A 21,948-nucleotide genomic window follows, 5' to 3' on the forward strand; every position below is an offset into this window, starting at 1 on the left:
AAATCTTTTTGAAAAACTTAAATTTGTTCAGTAGAAACCTTATTTTATTCGCAACATATTCTGCGTGCTTACTCTATCTTACATTTTTATCTATTATTATGCCAAGATATTTTATATGTTCTTTCATATTTATAGTCATTGTGTCATTGTCATTATCGATTTCCAACGAGGTATAATTTGGCAATTTGTTGTTGAAATAAGAGAAAGGTACAAAGTGAGTTTTTTTGTGTTAATTGTCAGCAACCTGCTCTTAAACAACTGCTCCACCCATTTCACATCCAGAAGGTACATGCCATGACACCTCAAGATTTTCCAGCACGACTGGAATATGCCAATTGGTTCATGGATAGGCAAAGAGAGGATATGACTTTTATTAATCGAGTTTTATTCACTGATGAAGCAGGTTTCAGTAGAGATGGAGTTATCAACTCTCATAATCTCCATATATGGGCCGAAGAAAATCCCCATGGGATATTGCAAACCAAACACCAACGGAAATTCAACGTGAATGTTTGGGCTGGTATCATAGGAAACCATCTTATAGGACCATTCGTTCTACAGGACCGATTGAATGGAGAACGTTATTTGGAGTTCATTCAGAACGATTTGAATGGACTTTTGGAACATGTTCCATTGCAAACCCGAAGAGATATGTGGTTTATGCATGATGACGCTCCTCCTCATTTTAGTTTGATTGTGCGTGACCATCTGAACCATATTTTCCACAATAGATGGATTGGTAGAGGTGGGCCATATTCATGGCCATCGCGGTCTCCGGATTTAAATCCATTGGATTTCTTTCTGTGGGGGCATCTAAAATGCCTTGTTTACGCTACACCTATTCACACAAGAGATGCATTGTTGAATAGAATAACATTACATTGTGAAGCCATACGAAACGACCCTGGAATGCTATTTCAAGTACAGAGAGGGTGTCTTCGCAGACTAAGAAAATGTATAGAGAGAGAAGGTGGTCATATCGAGCAGTTTCTGTAGCGGATTTTTCATTTCTGTTTGCTCTTGAGGCTCTTGAGTTTCGTTAGTTAAACGTGTTTGCATTATAAAAATTCGTTATGAACATTTTACCTATCATTTCCATTTTCCTTAAAAACTAATATTTTCGAATAATGGTAGACATCTCAGGATAAATGTTGTTGAATTAACGTTATCATTATTATTTCTGCTTTGATAATTATTCATTTCAAATAATGGTGGACGAGCGGGTTTGATGTCGTCGAGTGAAACTACATTTTTATCAAGACTCGTTGCTCCGATCGATTTTCCACACGAGTACTTTTATTCATAAAATTGTCCAAGTAACCTTAATTTGTTGAAAAATATTGAAAAATATCTGTCATTTCAAAGTTTTGGGGTGTGGACCATCGGGGGTAGTCCGTTCCTGACTTTGTAGCAAAACAACTGACTCCTGCATGAAAGCTCATCGAAGGAATTCATTTGTTTAGTCAATTACCAACATTTGGATGATTTTGAATATTCACTTGAAAAGTTATCAAAGAAAAACATTTTTCATTTTGTAACTTCGACGGCCCGTTACTTGGTAACGAAGGATTTTAGGAAAAAAAGTTATATGAAGTACTGGTGATATTTTGACCCCATCTATACATTCCCGAGAGGAAAAGAGGAAGTCCAGGGACACCCTGTATATAATATCGTATCCTGGTATGCCAAGATTGAAAAAATTAGTTACTTTCCATGTTTCAGTTAATACAATCAGATCAAAGTTTACATCGAAGTTCTGCAATACAATTTTCAACTCATCAATGTTTCTTGTGATACTTCGAATATTTGTGTGAATTATTCTAAAACCTTCATCTTTTCCTAACATTAAATTGCATTCGTCGAAATTTACCGCTGTCTCTGTTGGTAGTTTTTGTGTATCAAATTCCTTGAAATATGGGTCCATTTCATTTAGTTTTTTCAGTTAATAATTTTTTGTAAGTGATACAGAAAGACTGATAGACTGATAAATCATGGTTTGTATAGTACGGGTGATATACCTTATATTTACAAATAGAAATAACAACACCAAAACTAATTTGACAGCACGAGTGATCACTATGAGTAGGTAATTATGTGAATTTGATTACAGGAGGCGATAATAAACAAAATAAAATTGTTATATAATGTAAATAAGTATAGGTGAATAATTTAATTTCAGTATAATTTAGTGTTTCTTACTTAGTTGATCTTGTGCGCCGTTTGCCTTCTACCTCCGACTGGCGTGTTACTTTCTTCTTTTCTCCACTATCTGCTGATGACTGTTCCTCGACAACTTTGGGGACATCATTCCCTTCCGTATTTTCATTTCTTGCAAGGTAATTCAAAAAATCTTCAATTTTCTTTAATTCTTCATATGTAAATTGTCTATCATTCACATACAAACTATTTTTCCTGATGACTGCTTTGTAATTGTTCTTCCGCGCTATTTTCAGGTGAGTATGTAATATTTTTCTCATTTCATAGTCGTCATGAATATAGTCATTTGAAATGAATACTCCTGTGTTTTTCAGCATTTTAGCCTTGATTAGTTATTTCTATCTTCATTTTGTAGTTAACACATTCTACTACAAAAGGACGATTTTTTCCTCTTGCTTGTTTCCCAATTCTGTAGGTATCCCTGATATCAGTGAAGTCGCATTTTATATTCATAGTATCATTAGTAATTCTCAGGAAAGTGTTGATGTCCTCTATTTCGTTATTTTCATCTCTCAATCCGTAGATTACAAGATTAAATTTTTTCAAGTTGCGCTCGGCGATTTTCAATCTCATGTTTAGTTCTTCATTTTGCGATTTCAGTTGGGAATTTTCTACTTTTAGTGTTTTTATTTCGTCTAAAAAATCTTTTTTCAGGTTTTGAAAGAAAGAAGTGTATTTGAAGTCAGCGTGGAGTAGAGAAAAAACAAAGATTGCAGTCAAAAGGGCACTAAACCACATTTTCGTTAATAATAGTAGCACCGTCATGTACAGCGCGAAATGCAGAATACATCGACAGAGAAAAAACAAAGATTCAGGTAAAGGTAAACATAATAGAAAAATGGAAATAGGATGTCGTTTGAGAAAGGAATGTGGTAACGAGGATCTAGGAGGATATAATGCGATAAAACGTTCAGTTTTGTCTCGAAAACGCATTGAAAATTTCGCAAAATTTCGATGCGATAAATGAGACAGTTTCGTCATTTGAATCGCATCGAGAAAAATGCATTTTCAAAACCTTCATTCCTTCTAAAAACCCATATGATTTGCATTGTATCGCGTCACGGAAAATGATGCAAAAATGACATGAGAATCGCTTCAAAAAATGTCAAAAATTTAGCGCGATAAAACGTTCGTTTATGCCGCGATTATCGCATGAAATATTTCACGAAATTTCAATGCGTTGAAACAATCAATTCAGGCACTCCAGTCGCTTAGAAAAAACGTTATTTCTGCCACATATTTTCCAAGCAAAAAATTGTAAACGCATATACACACAGTAATTCAATGTTTCAAAATAAGTATCAAACAAATAACGCATGATAGAAAGATACAAAATCGTTTATGATATGAACTAGAACCGAATACGTTCATTTATGCCGCGATTATCGCATGAAAATTTTCACATTTCAATGCGTTCAGGCACTCCAACCGCTTTGAAAAAACGCTATATTTTCTACATATTTTCCGAACAAAAAAAATATAAACGCGTATACAGAAAGACTTAGTGCTTCAAGAAACGTCTCTAACAAATAACGCATGACAGAAAGATCGAATATCGTTTATGATATGAACTAGAACCGATTTTTCGGTTCCAATCAATTTTCGTCTGAAAATACAGACTATCAGCCAATGAAATTCATCTCAAAATTACTATGCAAATTCAGTATTCAAAATATAGAAATCATTTCCTTCAAAACATTATTCAGGATGTTTCGCCAATCAATCGCTTCGAAAAAACGTTATTTCTGCCACACATTTTCCAAACAAAAAAATTGTAAACGCATATACACAGTAACCTAATGCTTCAAAATAAGTATCAAACAAATAACGCATGATAGAAAGATACAAAATCGTTTATGATATGAACTATGAACTATATGCACGCGCATTGGTGAAATCAACGTTAATGTTTTTGTGTTCTTTGAAATGTTTTTCTTTATTGAATCGAAATTCATCAACTGTGGAACATCGTAGTTTACGCATATGCTTCTTTTTATCTTGCAAAGAATTCAAAAATCTCGTTCTCCAGTATATCCATTATATTTGGATATTTGATAAGCTCAAAATAGCGCCTTTGGTCAGTTAGCAATCTCAGGAGATGCCTTATATCAAAAAATCTCGAATGTGTGTAAACATATAACAGAGAAAATTTACAGGAAGAACAACAGTTTCTACGTGCGATTTCAATCAGGAATGTATACCAGGTGTGTGCTATCCCAATGAGAAACGTATACAAGATGCCTCAAAATAAATCGTTCACGAAAAACATTAGGGACGCCATTGGACTGAGAAAACTAACCCTGTTATTTTTTAGAGATACAGAGATGTGTGTAGGTACTGTCACCTCACAATTTCACTGGAGAACATGAAAATATATTCAACGAATTTAGAGAAGTCAACATTATTTCAGTAATGAATGATTCAATATGAAATGTATTTTATTTGATAATATAATGAACATCAATATTTTCCCAAGAATATAACGCGCCCATTTTGAACACTTCAATAACCCATATATTTCCATATGTGCCAAATTATCACATTAATCACTCAAATCACTTCTCGATGAGAAGTACATTTTTCTACGTAATTAAAAAACAAAAATAATACATGACGGAAAAGCAATAAGCCGTTAATGATAGTCGGTTGATCGTAGGGAAATTGTGATGTCATTCGACGTCAGCGAGTGATAGAGAGAAAAAAACATAGCGGCTTCGTTAATAATTGTTGAATTGTGAGAGATGCTCAATTTATTGAGAAAGGAAACAAACCCAAGATTATGATGTGCCGAGATAGCGTCTTCAATAATGATTCATTGGAGTTGTCATACAGCGCGTACTGAGACGAAGGAATTTTGAAATCATTTCAGCAATATGATGCCACACAAAGTTCGGCAAATTTCTCGCGTTAACGTTATGTGAAAATTTGTTTTCGTTCTGATCGATTTTCATTGATTTTCAGTTTTCTTTTTTATTCTAATGAATTTTTCAACATTATATAATCAAATTTACGTCATGTGAATGATTTGAAATGAAACATGATCCCTTTTCTGATTGCATAATGATATCATTTTTTGTGTTGTTACATAAGTATTCATTGATTACATTATGTACAATATTATTGTGAAATAGTAATGTATTCATGAATAGATGTATTTTTAATCAGGAGTTCTTTGAGCTGGTGCAAAAGTCCAGGGCTGGAACACCAAATAAATTCCAATTGAATTGTCCAGCTTCAACTATTTTTCGAGTGAACTAAGTTATTGTATTTACAGTAGGAGTATTTTCTTAAAAAAAATATATGAACTGGAGGCTTTTTCAGCATGAAGCAACATTTTGGCAGATGCTTACGGAAAAGACCATTTATATTTTTTTTGTTCTATTTATCCCGAATCGTGAAAGCATTTTCAGCGATTACACATCTTGGTCTTTGAATCGAACTCAGAGTATCTGAATTCAGTGTTCCATCCACGGAAATATTATATTTCTCTTGAAAACTATACATAGTCGATTCAAAATCTACGAGAGAATTATTGTTATGGATGTGCCCATAACAAAATATATACTACATTGTTTCTTCTATGATCACATTTTCACAAGTAGTGAGGTAGGAAAAAATATGAGTACCCACCACAATATTTCGAAAAAATACTGAATTCACAAGTCATTCTTCATTTTCATATAAATGATCCTTGTGAGTATGTCGGTATTAGGTAGCTGGGTGGTTCGACGTGGGTGCTTTGTTCACTCAGTCAATCGGCCGATGTGTGAGTCGTTGGTTCAAGCCGCAGGCTGAACGCTCGATTTTCACTTGCTATCGTCCAACCCGTGTTAGGAATCACACGTTAAAAGGTAAGTCCTCGTTAATCCTTAGCTCTCACAACCTCTGAAGGGTGTCGTTCGTAGGGTGCGATAGCTGGTTAACGGAAAAAAGCATATTTCAAACATTTTAAAACATGTGTGGGCAAGATGGTAATGACGCCAGCATGGGGTTACAGAAAAAAAATTACGACCTTAACCGCAACTTGGTTGATAATGATCTGCAAACGGGATAATATTGAAAGAATAATGACTAGGGGTCAAAAAATCATTTACACCAAACTGTACTGTATCATAGGACTAAATCTCCATGGTTTCGAGAATACAATATCCCAACTCTACGACCTTTTCAATCTCCTCAATCACCCAGGTCCCGGTTAATGCCCGTTCATCATCAGAATGTTGACACTTATGAGAGCTGAAGTTTTCACCGTGTTATGTTCGACAAAGAACAATGACAGATATCATCCAAAGTTCTCAGTTTTTCACCTGAAGCAACATTTTGAAGAATTCAGCTGGCTGATTGACAATAGATGTTTTAGGCTGATTCTCACGCTGGCCAAACTTACCCGCATCGTTGTAATGTTCCTCAAACACGCTTCTAAATGTTGCTTCTCCCCCACAGAAGTTGCATTCTTCATTGCTTTACGAATCCTTCTCATACCCTTGGTACACTCGTCAATGTCCTCTTGTGCAATCTTATCATCATAATTTAGGGTTTGTATGTATTTTCTTGTATTTTCTGAAGTTGAACTGATGATCAAAGCCACCTCGATTATCGATACACCATTAATGACAAAATGATTGTACGCTTCATATAAATCACACTGTAAACGAAGGGGATCGCACGTTGAAACGCTAGAGCCTCGTTAACACATCGTGAATATTCAACTATTTTTAATCAAATTTCATAATTATAAAGTGCTACTTAAATGCATGCTAATATTCTAGATACTATAATGAAAATTCTATAAAGGCCAAATTCCATTTGTGACTTCTTTTTCGTTATCCTTGCGAGTTCTGGAACATATTCAACACTTTTTGTTTCCACTTCTCGAAGATCTTGGAATATCAGCCTCAGTTTATATTTGAAGGCAGTATTCTTTGAAATTTTGATTGCAAAAACTGCCCACTGTTTGTCATTGACGAATGTTGAACTTATTAATTTTCATTTTGTTCTATTGCATCCATGATCGAAATTATTGGGCTTCACACATATTGCCAGGAATTTTGTGCCCTTTGGTACGTTCACATACAAAACGTTTTTTATTATTTCAGTTAAAAGCATAAAATTCATTATCAGCATTGGCAGCGACATAACCTACGCTTTGAGGTTGAATTCATCGCGGGGGATATCTCGTTTGAGGCACTTTTCGATCGAGCACTCTGTCTTGAATATGTAAATTATGCAACTGCTTCGAAAGTTTCCAATTTCAAATTCCAATTTCGAAATTTTGCTTAGATTGAGACATAGCGATGAAAAATCTTCCATTATGTTTCTTCGGTATCAACAAAAACCAATTCAATTAGCGATGGCAAAATTGGCAATTGATTTTTATATGACTGACGTACCAGAGCATTCGTTATTCCATTGTTCTCAATTACATTCTATACTTATTCTATCAGAAAAATCGGTTCTAGTTCATATCATAAACGATTTTTGATCTTTCTGTCATGCGTTATTTGTTCGAGACGTATTTTGAAGCACTAAGCCTTTCTGTAAACGCGTTCATATATTTTTTTGTTCGGAAAATGTGTAGCAAATATAGCGTTTTTTCAAAGCGATTGGAGTGCCTGAACGCATTGAAATGTGAAAATTTTCATGCGATAATCGCGGCATAAAGGAACGTATTCGGTTCTAGTTCATATCATAAACGATTTTTGATCTTTCTGTCATGCGTTATTTGTTCGAGACGTATTTTGAAGCACTAAGCCTTTCTGTAAACGCGTTCATATATTTTTTTTGTTCGGAAAATGTGTAGCAAATATAGCGTTTTCTCAAAGCGATTGGAGTGCCTAAACGCATCGAAATGTGAAATTTTTCATGCGATAATCGCGGCATAAATGAACATATTCGGTTCTAGTTCATATCATAAACGATTTTGTATCTTTCTATCATGCGTTATTTGTTTGATACTCATTTTGAAGCATTAAGTTACTGTGTATATGCGTTTACAATTTTTTTGTTTGGAAAATGTGTGGCAGAAATAACGTTTTTTCGAAGCGATTGTAGTGCATAAAATTTTGATTGGCGAAACATCCTGAATTATGTTTTGAAGGAAATGATTTCGATATTTTGAATACTGAATTGGCATAGTAATTTTGAGATGAATTTCATTGGCGGCTGATAGTCTGTATTTCCAGACGAAAATTGATTAGAACCGAAAAATCGGTTCTAGTTCATATCATAAACGATATTCGATGTTTCTGTCATGCGTTATTTGTTCGAGACGTTCCTTGAAGCACTAAGTCTTTCTGTATACGCGTTTATATATTTTTTTTGTTCGGAAAATATGTAGAAAATATAGCGTTTTTTCAAAGCGGTTGGAGTGCCTGAACGCATTGAAATGTGAAATTTTTCATGCGATAATCGCGGCATAAATGAACGTATTCGGTTCTAGTTCATATCATAAACGATTTTGTATCTTTCTATCATGCGTTATTTGTTTGATACTTATTTTGAAGTATTAAATTACTGTGTGTATATGCGTTTACAATTTTTTGCTTGGAAAATGTGTGGCAGAAATAACGTTTTTTCGAAGCGATTGGGGTGCCTGAATTGATTGTTTCAACGCAATGAAATTTCGTGAAATATTTCATGCGATAATCGCAGCATAAAAGAACGTTTTATCGCGCTAAATTTTTGACATTTTTTTACAGCGATTTTCATGTCATTTTTGCATCATTTTCCGTGACGCGATACAATGCAAATTATATGGGTTTTTAGAAGAAATGAAAGTTTTGAAAATGCATTTTTCTCGATGCGATTCAAATGACGAAACTGTCTCATTTATCGCATCGAAATTTTGCGAAATTTTCAATGCGTTTTCGAGACAAAACTGAACGTTTTATCGCATTATATCCTCCTGGATCCTCGTTACCACATTCCTTTCTCAAACGACATCCTATATTCATTTTTCTGTTACCTGAATCTTTGTTTTTTCTCTGTCGATGTATTCTGCATTTATTCTCCTTCCATTTGACGCGCTGTACATGACGGTGCTACTATTATTAACGAAAATGTGGTTCAGTGCCCTTTTGACTGCAATATTTGTTTTTCCTCTACTCCACGCTGACTTCAAATACATTTCTTCCTCATATAAACATATATATTGCATCGTATAACTCTCACACACGTCACATCTACCTCGAGTTGGGTATTCCACAAGGTTTTGCTACGAGGTCTGAAAATGACTAAACTTAAGCTCCATAGGAAAAAGCATTGGATTTCGAGCCAGAAACGATGTTTTTTATTAAATGACGTATTTTGAGATATCCTGTTGAACTGTCATGTTTTCTTAAATGACGTATTTGAGATACCCTGTACACACTGAAGAATCACACGGTAAAACAAAAGAGCCCCGTTGAACTATCCTGTTCCTTAAATGACACATTTTGGGGCATCCTGTACACATTCAAGAATCGCATGCTAAAACGATAGACCCCCTTAAACGGTCATGTTTTTTCTTGAATGGGACATCCTGTACATATTGAAGAATCGCACGTCAAAACGATAGAGCCCCGTTAAACTGTCCTGTTCTTCAAATGACGTATTTTGGGGACATTCTGTACACATTGAAGAATCACATGCTGAAACGATAGAGCCCCGTTAAACAGTCATGCTTTTTCTTGAATGAGACATCCTGTACATATTGAAGAATCGCACGTCAAAACGATAGAACTCCGTTGAACCGTCATGTTCCTTATGATGTATTTTGAGACACCCCGTACACTTTTAAGAATCACACGTCAAAACGATAGAACCCCGTTGAACCGTCATGTTCCTTATGACGTATTTGAGACACCCCGTACATGTTTTTTCCTAAACGATGAGACCCGCCGTATATCTCGATGGCAACCATGTTTTTTTCTTTGACGCTGGTAGCCATGTTTTTTTCTTTAATCTGATTTTTCATTCATTATTTTTATGATTCAACAACGCCGACGTATTTTGAGACACCCTGTATACATTGACGTCACTAACACAAATACGAAAAAAAAACGCATGTGACTTGTTTTTTCTTAAATGAAACACCCTGTACACATTCAAGAATCACACGTTGAAACGATAGAGCTTCGTTAAACTGTCATGTCTTTCAAATGACGTATTTTGAGACACCCTGTACACATTGACGTCATGTTTTTTTTTCTTTTATCCAATTTTTCATTCATTATTATTATTATATCATTATTTTCCACGCTGACGTATTTGAAACACCCGGTACATGTTTTTTTCCTAAACGATGAGACACCCTGTATGACAGTCATGTTTTTTTCTTCAATCCGATGTTCCGTTCATTATTAATATTATACCGTTATTCTCCACGCTGACGTATTTGAGACACCTCGTACATGATTTTTTCTCAAACGATGAGACACCCTGTACACATTGACGAATCACACATCAAAACGATAGAGCCCCGTTGAAATGTCATGTTTTTATTGACGCATTTCGAGACACCTTGTACACATTGACGTCATGTTTTTTTCTTCAATCCGATTTTTCATTCATTATTATAATTATACCAATATTTTTCACGCCAACGTATTTTGAGACAGCCTGTACATGTTTTTTTTCCAAACGATGAAACACCCTTTATGGCAGCCATGTTGTTTTCTTCAATCCGATTTTTCGTTCATTAATAATATTATACCGATATTTTCCACGCTGACGTATTTGAGACACCTCGTACATGTTTTATTCTCAAACGATGAGACACCCTGTACACATTGAAGAATCACACGCCAAAACGATAGAGCCTCGTTAAACTGTCATGTCTTTTTAATGACGTATTTTGGGACACCCTGTACACATTGACGTCATGTTTTTTTCTTCAATCCGATTTTTCGTCCATTATTATTATTATATCATTATTTTCCACGCTGACGTATTTGAGTCACCCCGTACATGTTTTTTTCTCAGACGATGAGACATCCTGTACACATTGAGGAATCACACGACAAAACGATAGAGGACGTATTTGAGACACCCCGTACATGTTTTTTTCCTAAACGATGAGACACCCTGTATGACAGCCATGTTTTTTTCTATTACGTTGGCATCCATGTTTTTTTTCTACAACGACCGTGGCCATATTTTTTTTCTTTAAAATGATTTTACATTCATTATTATTATTATACTATTATTCTTCACGCTGACGTATTTGAGACACCCCGTACATGTTTTTTCTTAAACGATGAGACATCCTGTATGACAACCATGTTTTTTTCTTTAATGTCTGTGGCCATGTTTTTTCTTCAATCCGATTTTTCGTTCATTATTATTATTATATCATTATTTTCCACGCTGACGTATTTTGTGACACCCTGAACATGTTTTTTATTACGTTGGCAGACATGTTTTTTCCTTTAACGCCAGTGGCCATGTTTATTTTTCTTTAATCCGATTTTTCGTTCATTATTAATATTATTGCGTTATTTTTGTAATTCCACCGCGCTCTTATCTATCAAATAAATCTACTCGATGCTCATTCCATCCTTCTATGCGTCGATCACGTCGCACACGTCTCTTTCCCACTCACTACCGTAAGTACGTCCCCTAGGGAATACGCCATAGAACTCTCGTATCCCCTCTACTAATGTGGTTTTGGTACCTGCAGTAGGTAACTGAAATAACAAATGATACCCGAATTATTAATATTGTAAGGTATTCAATTTTTATAACATATCAAAATAACCAACTTATAACCCAAAAACATAATTGTGGATTGATCCAACTACCGATGGATCCTAACGTAGTCAAAAGCTGCATAGTTTTAATAAAAATAGTTGATCATTATTGAGGATTTTGAAATTGGGGTTTTCATAAAATTTACTTATTTCCAATGCTTCCAATAAATTCATCTCCCACCCTTTATTGCACGTATGAAAAATTTTCATGTTTTCTTTATTTATTGTTTGGTTGGTTTCTTGTAGATATCCATATATAACTGATTTTTTATCCGATAACACATGTTATCGGTATCTTATGTTGACATTTCTGCCTGTCTGGCCTGCATAAGCTGATGGACAGTCACTACATAGTCTATGTATGCCTAATTTTCTTCCACTTATCCCCTTAGGGTTTTGAGTTGAATAACATGATCCCTGAAATATTCTTATTAGTGAATGATATAATTATGTTGAAGTTTCAAAAATAGTTTTTATGTTTTTAGAGAGCTTTCCCGGATAGCTTACGCCAGCACATTTCTTAGCTTCATTAGGTCTTCATGATTCAGATATAGTTCATTCATGATACCTTTTTGGTTTTTATTGAAGACGATTTTCTCAATTGAGTTGGCTGGAATATGGTTATTATTTGCGATCTGCTTTATGATCTTCATTTCTTCTTGAAAAGCCTTCTCTGATGAAGGAATCATAAATGCTCTATATACCATTGATCTGAAAGAATCCATACTAGTCCATCAGATATAATACACCTGTGCCAGGGTTTTTTTCAATCCTCTAAGCAGTTCTGATATGCACAAAACGCCGTCCTTTCATGGGTCTCTCCAATCTTGAAAACAAGAAGAAGTCTTAGGTGGCCAAATCTGATGAATACGGTGGCTTAGGCATGATCACGGTGCTATAAACATCAACAATTTCATATATGAAATTTAGGAAATTCATTTGTCAGATCTAGAAATTTCCTATTTTTAGAAATTGGAAAAGTTATGAAATTATTGATTGATTTGATAAATTTCAAAGTATTATACATATAAATTGATGGATGTAGCCGTTACTACGTGGTAGGAAATCATAATGGAAAGAGAAATGAAAATTTCTATGTTTTCTATGTTTATTGTATAAGTTTGAAAATGTCCGTATAGGACGAAACTGAAGTAACGTTAGTTATAAATAAAAGTGGTAAAAAACATAGACATTTTTATTTCTCTTTTCATTTTTATTATACATATTTCGAATAATTTTCTCAGCATACGAGTATTACTCATATTTATCTTTTCTTTCTTTAGAGTTCATATTTCGTATTCAATGATACGTCATTTCAGTCCGACAGTACTATATACAAATGTTATAAACAATTTATTCAGCTTCTAGAAGGACTGAGACAATAAAATAACATAGTTGTGATAATTTATTTCTGTAATGTGAAAAAGTCTCCATTCTATTTTGTACGATGATAGTTTTATTATCGAACAACATGTTTATTAAACAAAATCAGGTCAATATTGTGAAATATCCACATGCAATTCCAATTTTGCGTCACTGATAAGAGTGTAAAATAGTACTTTGGTTAATGAACCACACGGAGGTCCCATGCTTCGGGAATTCCGATGAAAATGATGCCAGCCACACAAATCAATTTGAAGAGTGTGGTTTATTTTTTCTCCTTGTATAATTCTGTTTAATTTCTATCTACGAGTTGTGGGGAACGAGAAGTGCCGAATTTATTAGAACTTTTCGTTCACCACCCTCAGGCTCATACAAGCTAATAAGCCTGATGTTGTCCTTTTCGATCACCAGAGCAAGACGATATTTGTCGTGGAATTTTCAGCTCCTGGCGAGACGAATATCGTCCGAAAAGAGGAGGAAAAACGGATGAAATATCGAGATTTTCTCTTCGGACTCCGCAGACTTTATCCAGATCACTCTGTCAAGATGGCTGTTCGGATTATTGGAGTCCTTGGTGGAATGATGCCCTCTCTACTCTCGAATCTTGAAATCATATCGGCCTGCCGCACTAAGGCAGAAATCTTAGCCGAACAGATGCAGAAGGCTGTCATCCTTGGCTCACTGTGCTTGCTCAGGGCACATGATTCTCGGACTCAATGATCAATTACCCCACGGTGTGGGGAGTGGTCGTTGGTTGATAATGCTGGCGCGCCCTCCCGAATGTATCGGGGCTTCGGGGGATAGAGCCTGAATAGCGCATACTTCGGTAAAAATAATAATAATAAACAGCTGTATTTCATAGTAGATTACTAACCTCTATTGCAAAAGGTCGGTAACATAGAATGAAATGGCGTCAAACAAGGAGGTTCAGTTTTTTTTGTTATAAATATTTTTAAATGAATGTTCCAGTGAGATATGCTTTCAAATTATAGAGCTCTGAGTATATGAGAAGTATTTTTAGTTCTCTTTTCAAAACTCCAATTTTCTTAATCCGTTTCATTCTATTAGGAATATGGTTGAAAAGCTTGATTGACATATAATGGGCGCATTTTTCAGTTTGCGTTTAGTCTATGAAGGGGATACATATATTCATTTGTTCTAGTGGGATACTTATGAGCAGGTATATTCTCAGTGAAGAGGTGTGACTTTTTATAAATGAACATTAGGTATTCATGGATATAAATTGCGTCGATTGTCATTATATTAGTGGACAAAAATAGGAGGGGAAGTCGTCCATACTTTTCAGCAATACTTTCAAAGGCAAATAATTTTTCTAATGTTTTTGTCTGTAAAACTTCAAGTAGTTGGTTTTTGGTATAGTTATCTTCAAAATACAATTTGTTATCCATTAAAAAACTTTGTATTTCATCTTTCCTCGAATGTTTATTCGGTACTTTGATGAGCTGTCGCGAATGATAGGAAGCGTTGTGAAAAACTATTACACTATTCGCATCCAAATTTGGGATCAATGTGTTTTCAAACCATTCCTCAAAAATATTAGCTTCAATTTTCTTATGATAGTCAACATTGCAGTCTTCAAGTTTTTTCCCACATAATTTCAAAGAAATCCGAACCCATCCTTTACTTTCTCCGCAATGCACAATTATTAGTCGCGATTCTTTGCAGGCATATTAGGCGTACACTTTTGCGAACCATCTGTCCACCCTTTGGTAACTGTGACGTGAGTGTCATACCAAGTTTCGTCTGAATAAAAAATTTGCCGTTGTTCTTGTCTATATTTAGTTATTTCTTATAAGTATTTGTTACGCAATTCCACTATTCTTCTGCTCTCCATAACTACTTGACGTTTACTTATTATTTTGAATCTAAATGCTAGTTTCTTTGTCCAATTCTGAAGAGTTTTATTACAACATCCATCGGATGCCTGCTTTCACTTAGCCCCGCTGGAAACGGGAATGACAGAATCACTTGTGGTTCTGTCATTCTGAATGGCATCTCAACGATGGCTTGATACTAAGGTGTGTGTATCCATGCCGAGAGGATGAATGACACTGAGTCTCTACGGAACCTTCGAGATACAGGGCGCCCTCTCGTCGTAGCATCGCCTTGTCACGGTAATGCGGGCTCTACCGTGATTGACCTTTTTTCCCTAGCTACTCGTGGGGCATTTATGGACAGAGTAAATTTGAAAATTCTTTCTGGCGCTGAGTCTATAGAGGAGATAGATGTCGAGCTTACAACTCCAACTGACCTCTCTGTAAACTTAGATCAGGAGCGAGTCTACAGAGGAGATGGATGTCGAGTTTACGACTCCAACTGCCTCCCTGTAAATTAAGTTCAGGAGCGAGTCTACAGAGGAGATGGATGTCGAGTTTCCGACTCCAACTGACCTCCCTGTAAATTTAGTTCAGGAGCGAGTCTACAGAGGAGATGGATGTCGAGTTTACGACTCCAACGGATCTTCCTTTGAATTTAGTTGGGGAGCGAGTCTACAGAGGAGATGGATGCGAGTTTACGACTCCAACTGACCTCCCTGTAAATTTAGTTCAGGAGCGAGTCTACAGAGGAGATGGATGTCGAGTTTCCGACTCCAACTGACCTCCCTGTAAATTTAGTTCAGGAGCGAGTCTACAGAGGAGATGGATGTCGAGTTTACGACTCCAACGGATCTTCCTTTGAATTTAGTTCAGGAGCGAGTCTATTTACGATTCCAACTGTTTTCCCTGTGAATTTAGTTCAGGAGCGAGTCTACAGAGGAGATGGATGTCGAGTTTATGACTCCAACTGACCTCCCTGTAAATTTAGTTCATGAGCGAGTCTACAGAGGAGATGGATGTCGAGTTTACGACTCCAACTGACCTTTCTGTAAATTTAGTTCAGGAGCGAGTCTACAGAGGAGATGGATGTCGAGTTTACGATTCCAACTGTTCTCCCTGTGAATTTAGTTCAGGAGCGATTCTACAGAGGAGATGGATGTCGAGTTTACGACTCCAACTTACCTAACTGTAAATTTAGTTCAGGAGCGAGAGCTGCGGCGTACGCAGAATCTGTACCAGGTGGTACAGCAGGTTAGCAAACGTTTGCGCTCAAGTGATGCGCAATCAAAACCAGAGGCGAAAAAGCTCTGCACGGCTGATTCTAAGGCATCGTCAGGTATAGCTGACGTGCAAAAACCCTCATATGGGAAGATTGTCGTGGGTATTAAGGTAGGAATCTTGCAACTTCCAACTACCTCATTGCAGAGCTGTACCATCTAACCTGAAATACCACTCACCATACAAACTGATCGACTTCGTTAAGAAGCTGGGTTTATTTGACCGAGTGTGAATAGGTGTGATCCACAATAAACCCTTGCGGGTTGCGGTGGAGGGTCGAATAGACCCACTCACTTTGGACCTAACCTACAGCAGCTCACGTTATGACCGGAGGTATTCAATTTCTTCCTTATGATTTCAGTTGTAGGAATCTCTTATTCACTGGTATCTCTTTTTTGCATTGTTCACTATCGCTATTGGGATCACTACACAGGAAAAATTCTGCGTTGTCAATGGAAATGAAAAATAATAAAAACACCAACTATCCACGGTTGCCAATTTTATTCTTTGGGAAGATTATATCAGTTGTTAGATTAATATAATATTGGCGACTCTGGATAGCTGGTGTTTCAATAATTTTGTATTTTTATCTCCATTGTATGTTGGCAATAAGGTCAAAAAAAATTACTGTCAATAATTCCATTACTGTGAACTTCACATCCATTCATTTAATTCAAAAATAAAAAAAAACTCACTTCCTCAGTGACTTCATCAGAGTTTCCATGGGATACCATGATTTAATAATTACTGGGTTTTTCAAATAAGCTAACCAATCATTATATGATGTAAAGCTTGTATATTCACCTTGTTTTTTACCAATAGTGTTTGTCGTTCGGAATATGTTATTTTTACAAATCATGTGCCTATTCCATATGGTGACGCATCACAAGTCAATCTAATTGGATATATAGGATTGAAAGCCATTAAAATGTTTGAACCCAATAAGACTTTCTAACTAGTCTCGAAACACGTATGTTTCCCAATTCCAATACCTGCAGTAGTTTATAAAGAAGTATCAATTTCTCTGATAACTTTGGTATGAAATTTGAATAATAATGTATTAGTTTCCCGATTCCAATACCTGCAGTAGTTTATAAAGAGGTATCAATTTCTCTGATAACTTTGGTATGAAATTTGAATAATAATGCAACAACATTAAATATGATTGTAACTGTTGAACAGTTTCTGGTTTAGGAGCTTCCAAAATAGCTTTAATTTTTTGATCAGTAGGTTCAATACCCTTTTCTGAAATTATGTGACATAAAAATGTTACCTTTTTCAGAAAGAAATTACTTTTATCTGAATTGATACGAACATTATATTTTTTGAACCTATCGAACACAAGTTTTAATGTATTCTCCATTTCCTGGCGATTTTCAGCGGTTATAAGACAATCATCTAAATAACAATGCACCCCAGATATATTTCTCAGTATTTGTTCTACTACCGATTGAAATATATGCGATGCAGATTCAACACCAAATGCAAGTCGTGTATATGACAATAAACCAGAAGGAGTATTTACCGTTAACAACCTTTCGCTTTCATCACTAACCTCAATTTGGAAATAGGCATTTCTCAAATCCACAACTGGGAACAATTTTCCCCCAGACAATGAAGCAAATATTTCCTCAGCTGTGGGTAAAGGATAATACTGGCTTTCAATGACTGGATTGATGGTAGACTTTAAATCTCCACAAATCCTGATTTTGCCATTAGGTTTAGGAACCACCACTATCAGACTAGCCCCTTTCAACTGGTCGTAAAATTCCTTCTTTGACTGAATTTTCGATTTTCTCTCGTACTCTATCTTTCGGGGCATACGGTATTCTGTATGGTTTACAGAATTTTAGTGTCACGTTATCTTTTACCTTTACATTCGCTACGAATCCTTTTATACATTCATTTTGATTGAACACATTCTCATACTCATTCTTCAATATCTTTATAAAATCTTCCACTTCATTGCTACAAACATTATTATTTTCCATCATTGTATCAAAACATTCAAACTTTTCTCGCCAGTTAGGCTTCAGAACATTCAAGCATGATCTTCCTAACAACGAAACACCAGACTCAAAATCAATCACTTTCAATTCTAGACTCTTACTGCACCCATTTTTCATACATTTGACATCACGGCAGCTTTGAAAACCAAATCATTCACTTGACCAAATAATGTTCTAAGTTTCATATTGTCTTTAACTGTAGGAAAAAACTTTTTGAAGAATTCAATAGAAACAATAGAACTATCAGAACCTGTATGTGATTCAAGTTCAATAATTTTTCCTTCAACTGAAAGTTTAATCATGACCGGACTAGTTAAACTTCTTCAATGCCTTTGATTATGGAATAAAATACTTTTTCCTATGCATTATCTGAGTTTTCTTGCTTTGCCTTTAGGTTTTGATCTTCAAAATCACCTTCGAATTCCTCTACAAAATGGACACGATTATTGCACATGGGGGATTTTGACATATGTCCTATGGTATTGCTAGAAAAAATTTCCATTGCATTGCAGGACATTTTGAATTATTGACATGTAATCGCAAACATCGTTTACACTTCATATTCATTGACTGCGATGGACCAATACTGACTGGACCGGAGCTTCATTGTTTGAATCTTGACCTAAAATGACTTTGACTTTGAACATTATTCACCAAATCAATTCCTAAGATTTTGGCTTTGTTTTCAGCGAGTTCCATACTTTGAGCTATCTGTAGGCTTTACTGAATGTCAAAGTTTCCTCTGATAATAATTTTTTCTTGGCGTTTTCTGATTTGAAGCCGCAGCCTAACTTACCTCTAAGCGCATCATCTAAGAATTGCCCTAATTGACAATGTTTAGATAATTTTTTCAATTTGATTATGAACGCATTCATATCTTCAGAATACTCTTGAGTACACATATAGAACTGGAACCGTTCAGCGATAATCAGCTTTTTTGGGCAATAATGTGCTAAGAGGACATTTTTGAGCTGCACATATGTCCTTGAACTGGGTAATTTTGGTGAAATGAGATAACACTGTAAGCCTCTCCACCACCCAAATAAGAAATAGAGGTACTTTCTTCTCTTCTTCCATATTACTACACAAAAATAACTACCCCATTCTCTCATTATAGCTAGATATTTCCGACTTTCCAGGTTTGAAAGGTTCAATTGATTCCATCAAAGACATTTTTATAGTTTGACTTGACTCCGCCTCAGAATATTGACCAGTTTATCCTCATCGCTAATTATGTTATGTATTTTCGGATACAGAACAAATACTTTTAGATTAAACTTTATAACAAAGAATCATCTGAAATTTCAACTTTATTCCAGGAAACCGACAGTTTTCTCAATACTGAAGGTTTGGTACTTTTCAGCTTACCTTACATGATTATAATATATAACACCTACGAATAATATAAACGAAATATTTATTATAAGAAATGATTATTGAATAACTAAATTAGTTGGTTCCCTAAGTATATTATTAAAAGGGAACTGTTGGAAGGTAGGTTGCACTACATCGTTCACTTGAACTATATAGGAAGACCTCATTGGAACCCGGTGCAGAGACTCTGCACGATATTTTCGAACTCTAGTCAAAGATGGTCTGTACTTGAAGAATATTTTTTAACATGTAGACATTTTCCTGAAGCCTATATCAGAAACAAGATGAGAATATAGAATGAAGTTTGTGAAAGCAGTCAGATATCAACTGAGCAATGTTTCTTATGCTCTGTCACGCTAACGAGAAACAAGCACTCATCAGTGAATGTCGATCATTGAAAAATTAAATTTCAGCTTTTCAATTCATGAGTTGAATTTGGGAAAAGACATTGAACTGGATGAAATAAAACTTGAAACTTCTAGTTCTAGACGGAAGAAAAAGATTTTCGATTATAAGTCAACCGGTGAGTCAGAAAAAAAATCATCACAAGATACATTGAAAAACATTGAAAAATATGTTTCAATATAGTTGTTGAAACTATCCGAAATAGAACCGAATCGAGATTCGGTACTTTTGGGTTTCGTATCGATTAAATTTCATTTTATCACTGTGAGAGCAAATTGTGAAGGTCTTCAAGTTGCTTTTTCTGTATGAGACTATTATGACATTGAGGCCAAAGGGTTCAAATTCAAAATCCTTGGTTGTGAATACCTCGCATATTTGCATCATTGCATAACTCCGTCCTCTGTAATTTTGCCCTATTTGTTTAGTTCTTTGATACATTGAGTTTCCGAACCGCATATAATAATGTCAGGTTAGACAATTCCGCTTTCTGCTTCGATAAGTTTGTTGGCGGTTGAAATGGACACCGATATGTCTTGGCACAATCATGTCACTGGAATTGCAAAGGCTGCTTCTCACAAGCTTGGAACACTGTTCCGAACCAGTACGGAAGTGAGAAAAATTAAACTAATCAAATGATTTTAGTTAGCAAATTGAAAAATGAATTCCAATTTAGAACGATGGTACTTCTAATTTGCAGAATTTCTGGATATGGGATATTGAAGACAAGAAAACAACCAAGATGACAGAAAATGAAAATGTATCATCTTCTGAACTTTTTTAATGTTCCGTTGGTTATCAAATTTCAATCAGAAATTTTGATATTTTATGAAATTAATTTTTTCGAACTACACATATCCCGAAGTTCCGTGATTTAATTACAGCCTACATACGAGTACTTTTTATGGCACAAATAGACTCCCAAACTCTAAATCTCGCGAACTTTCGCAAGTTACTTGATCGGCTACTGTGATAATTTTCGAAATACTTCATTTTGATTTTTGTTATTCAAATTTTCCCAAACTTTTTTGATTTGAAACGGGGTATGAACTGAAAGAAAACTAGGAAATTCTATCACATAATTTATATACACTGTAATGTCTCATCATTTATCTTCAGAGACTAATTATTTTGTTTATCTTAGACGACGAATAATCTGGACAGGTAAATATTTTACATACACGTTAACTGTCAACTGATTTTGAATAATGAGGAAAAACCTTTTTTGAAGAGTTGCAAATAGAAAACAAACAATACTCCAGTTTGCCTTACCTGCTTCGAAAAACTAATTTCAGAAGAGTGAAAATGGCACTTCCTGCGTTATCTACACTCAGCCGCTATTCAACTTTCCCGGAATTTAGTACCTTGTACCTACGGTACATATGCATCATTTTCGAAGGCTTTTATAATTTGTCCAACACTTCACTGATCCAGATTTCATCTCAGCTATAACATGATAAGGCAATATAAATATTTATGATGTACCTAGTAATAAATAACTCCAAATAACAAACTTTATAATCCGGGAGGTAGCCTTGCATTTCAGGCAATGTTTTTACACCGATTGCTAACCATCTTTTTCAATAGATCACAAATGACTGATAAGGTGTAGTTCCCACTGGAGTGATACGGGACGCTGGTTCTGATCGTGTGTTAAGTTCAAATTTGGCATAAGACAGCCACACTTTGACATGTGATGTTTTTTCTAGCAGCCTTTCA

At 35.3% G+C, this 21,948-nt stretch overlaps 1 protein-coding gene across 4 annotated transcripts in view; it reads right to left on the reverse strand.

The window, feature by feature from the left end:
* LOC111514365 (protein toll) overlaps positions 1 to 21,690 on the reverse strand; it is a 49,637-nt gene extending 27,947 nt beyond the window's left edge. The window contains exon 1 of one of the 4 annotated variants that reach the window (XM_074180128.1): positions 21,502 to 21,686. The gene's annotated coding sequence lies outside the window, so the exon portion shown is untranslated. Of the gene's footprint in view, positions 1 to 21,501 lie in introns of all 4 variants that reach the window. The other 3 variants (XM_074180127.1, XM_074180125.1, XM_074180129.1) reach the window with 3 other exon arrangements.
* Between the last annotated feature and the right edge of the window lie 258 nt (positions 21,691 to 21,948).

The sequence above is a fragment of the Leptinotarsa decemlineata genome, unplaced genomic scaffold (assembly GCF_025532065.1).
Source record: "Leptinotarsa decemlineata unplaced genomic scaffold, Ldec_3_MD MMD2_tig00026294_RagTag_RagTag, whole genome shotgun sequence".
Lineage (NCBI taxonomy): Eukaryota > Metazoa > Arthropoda > Insecta > Coleoptera > Chrysomelidae > Leptinotarsa > Leptinotarsa decemlineata.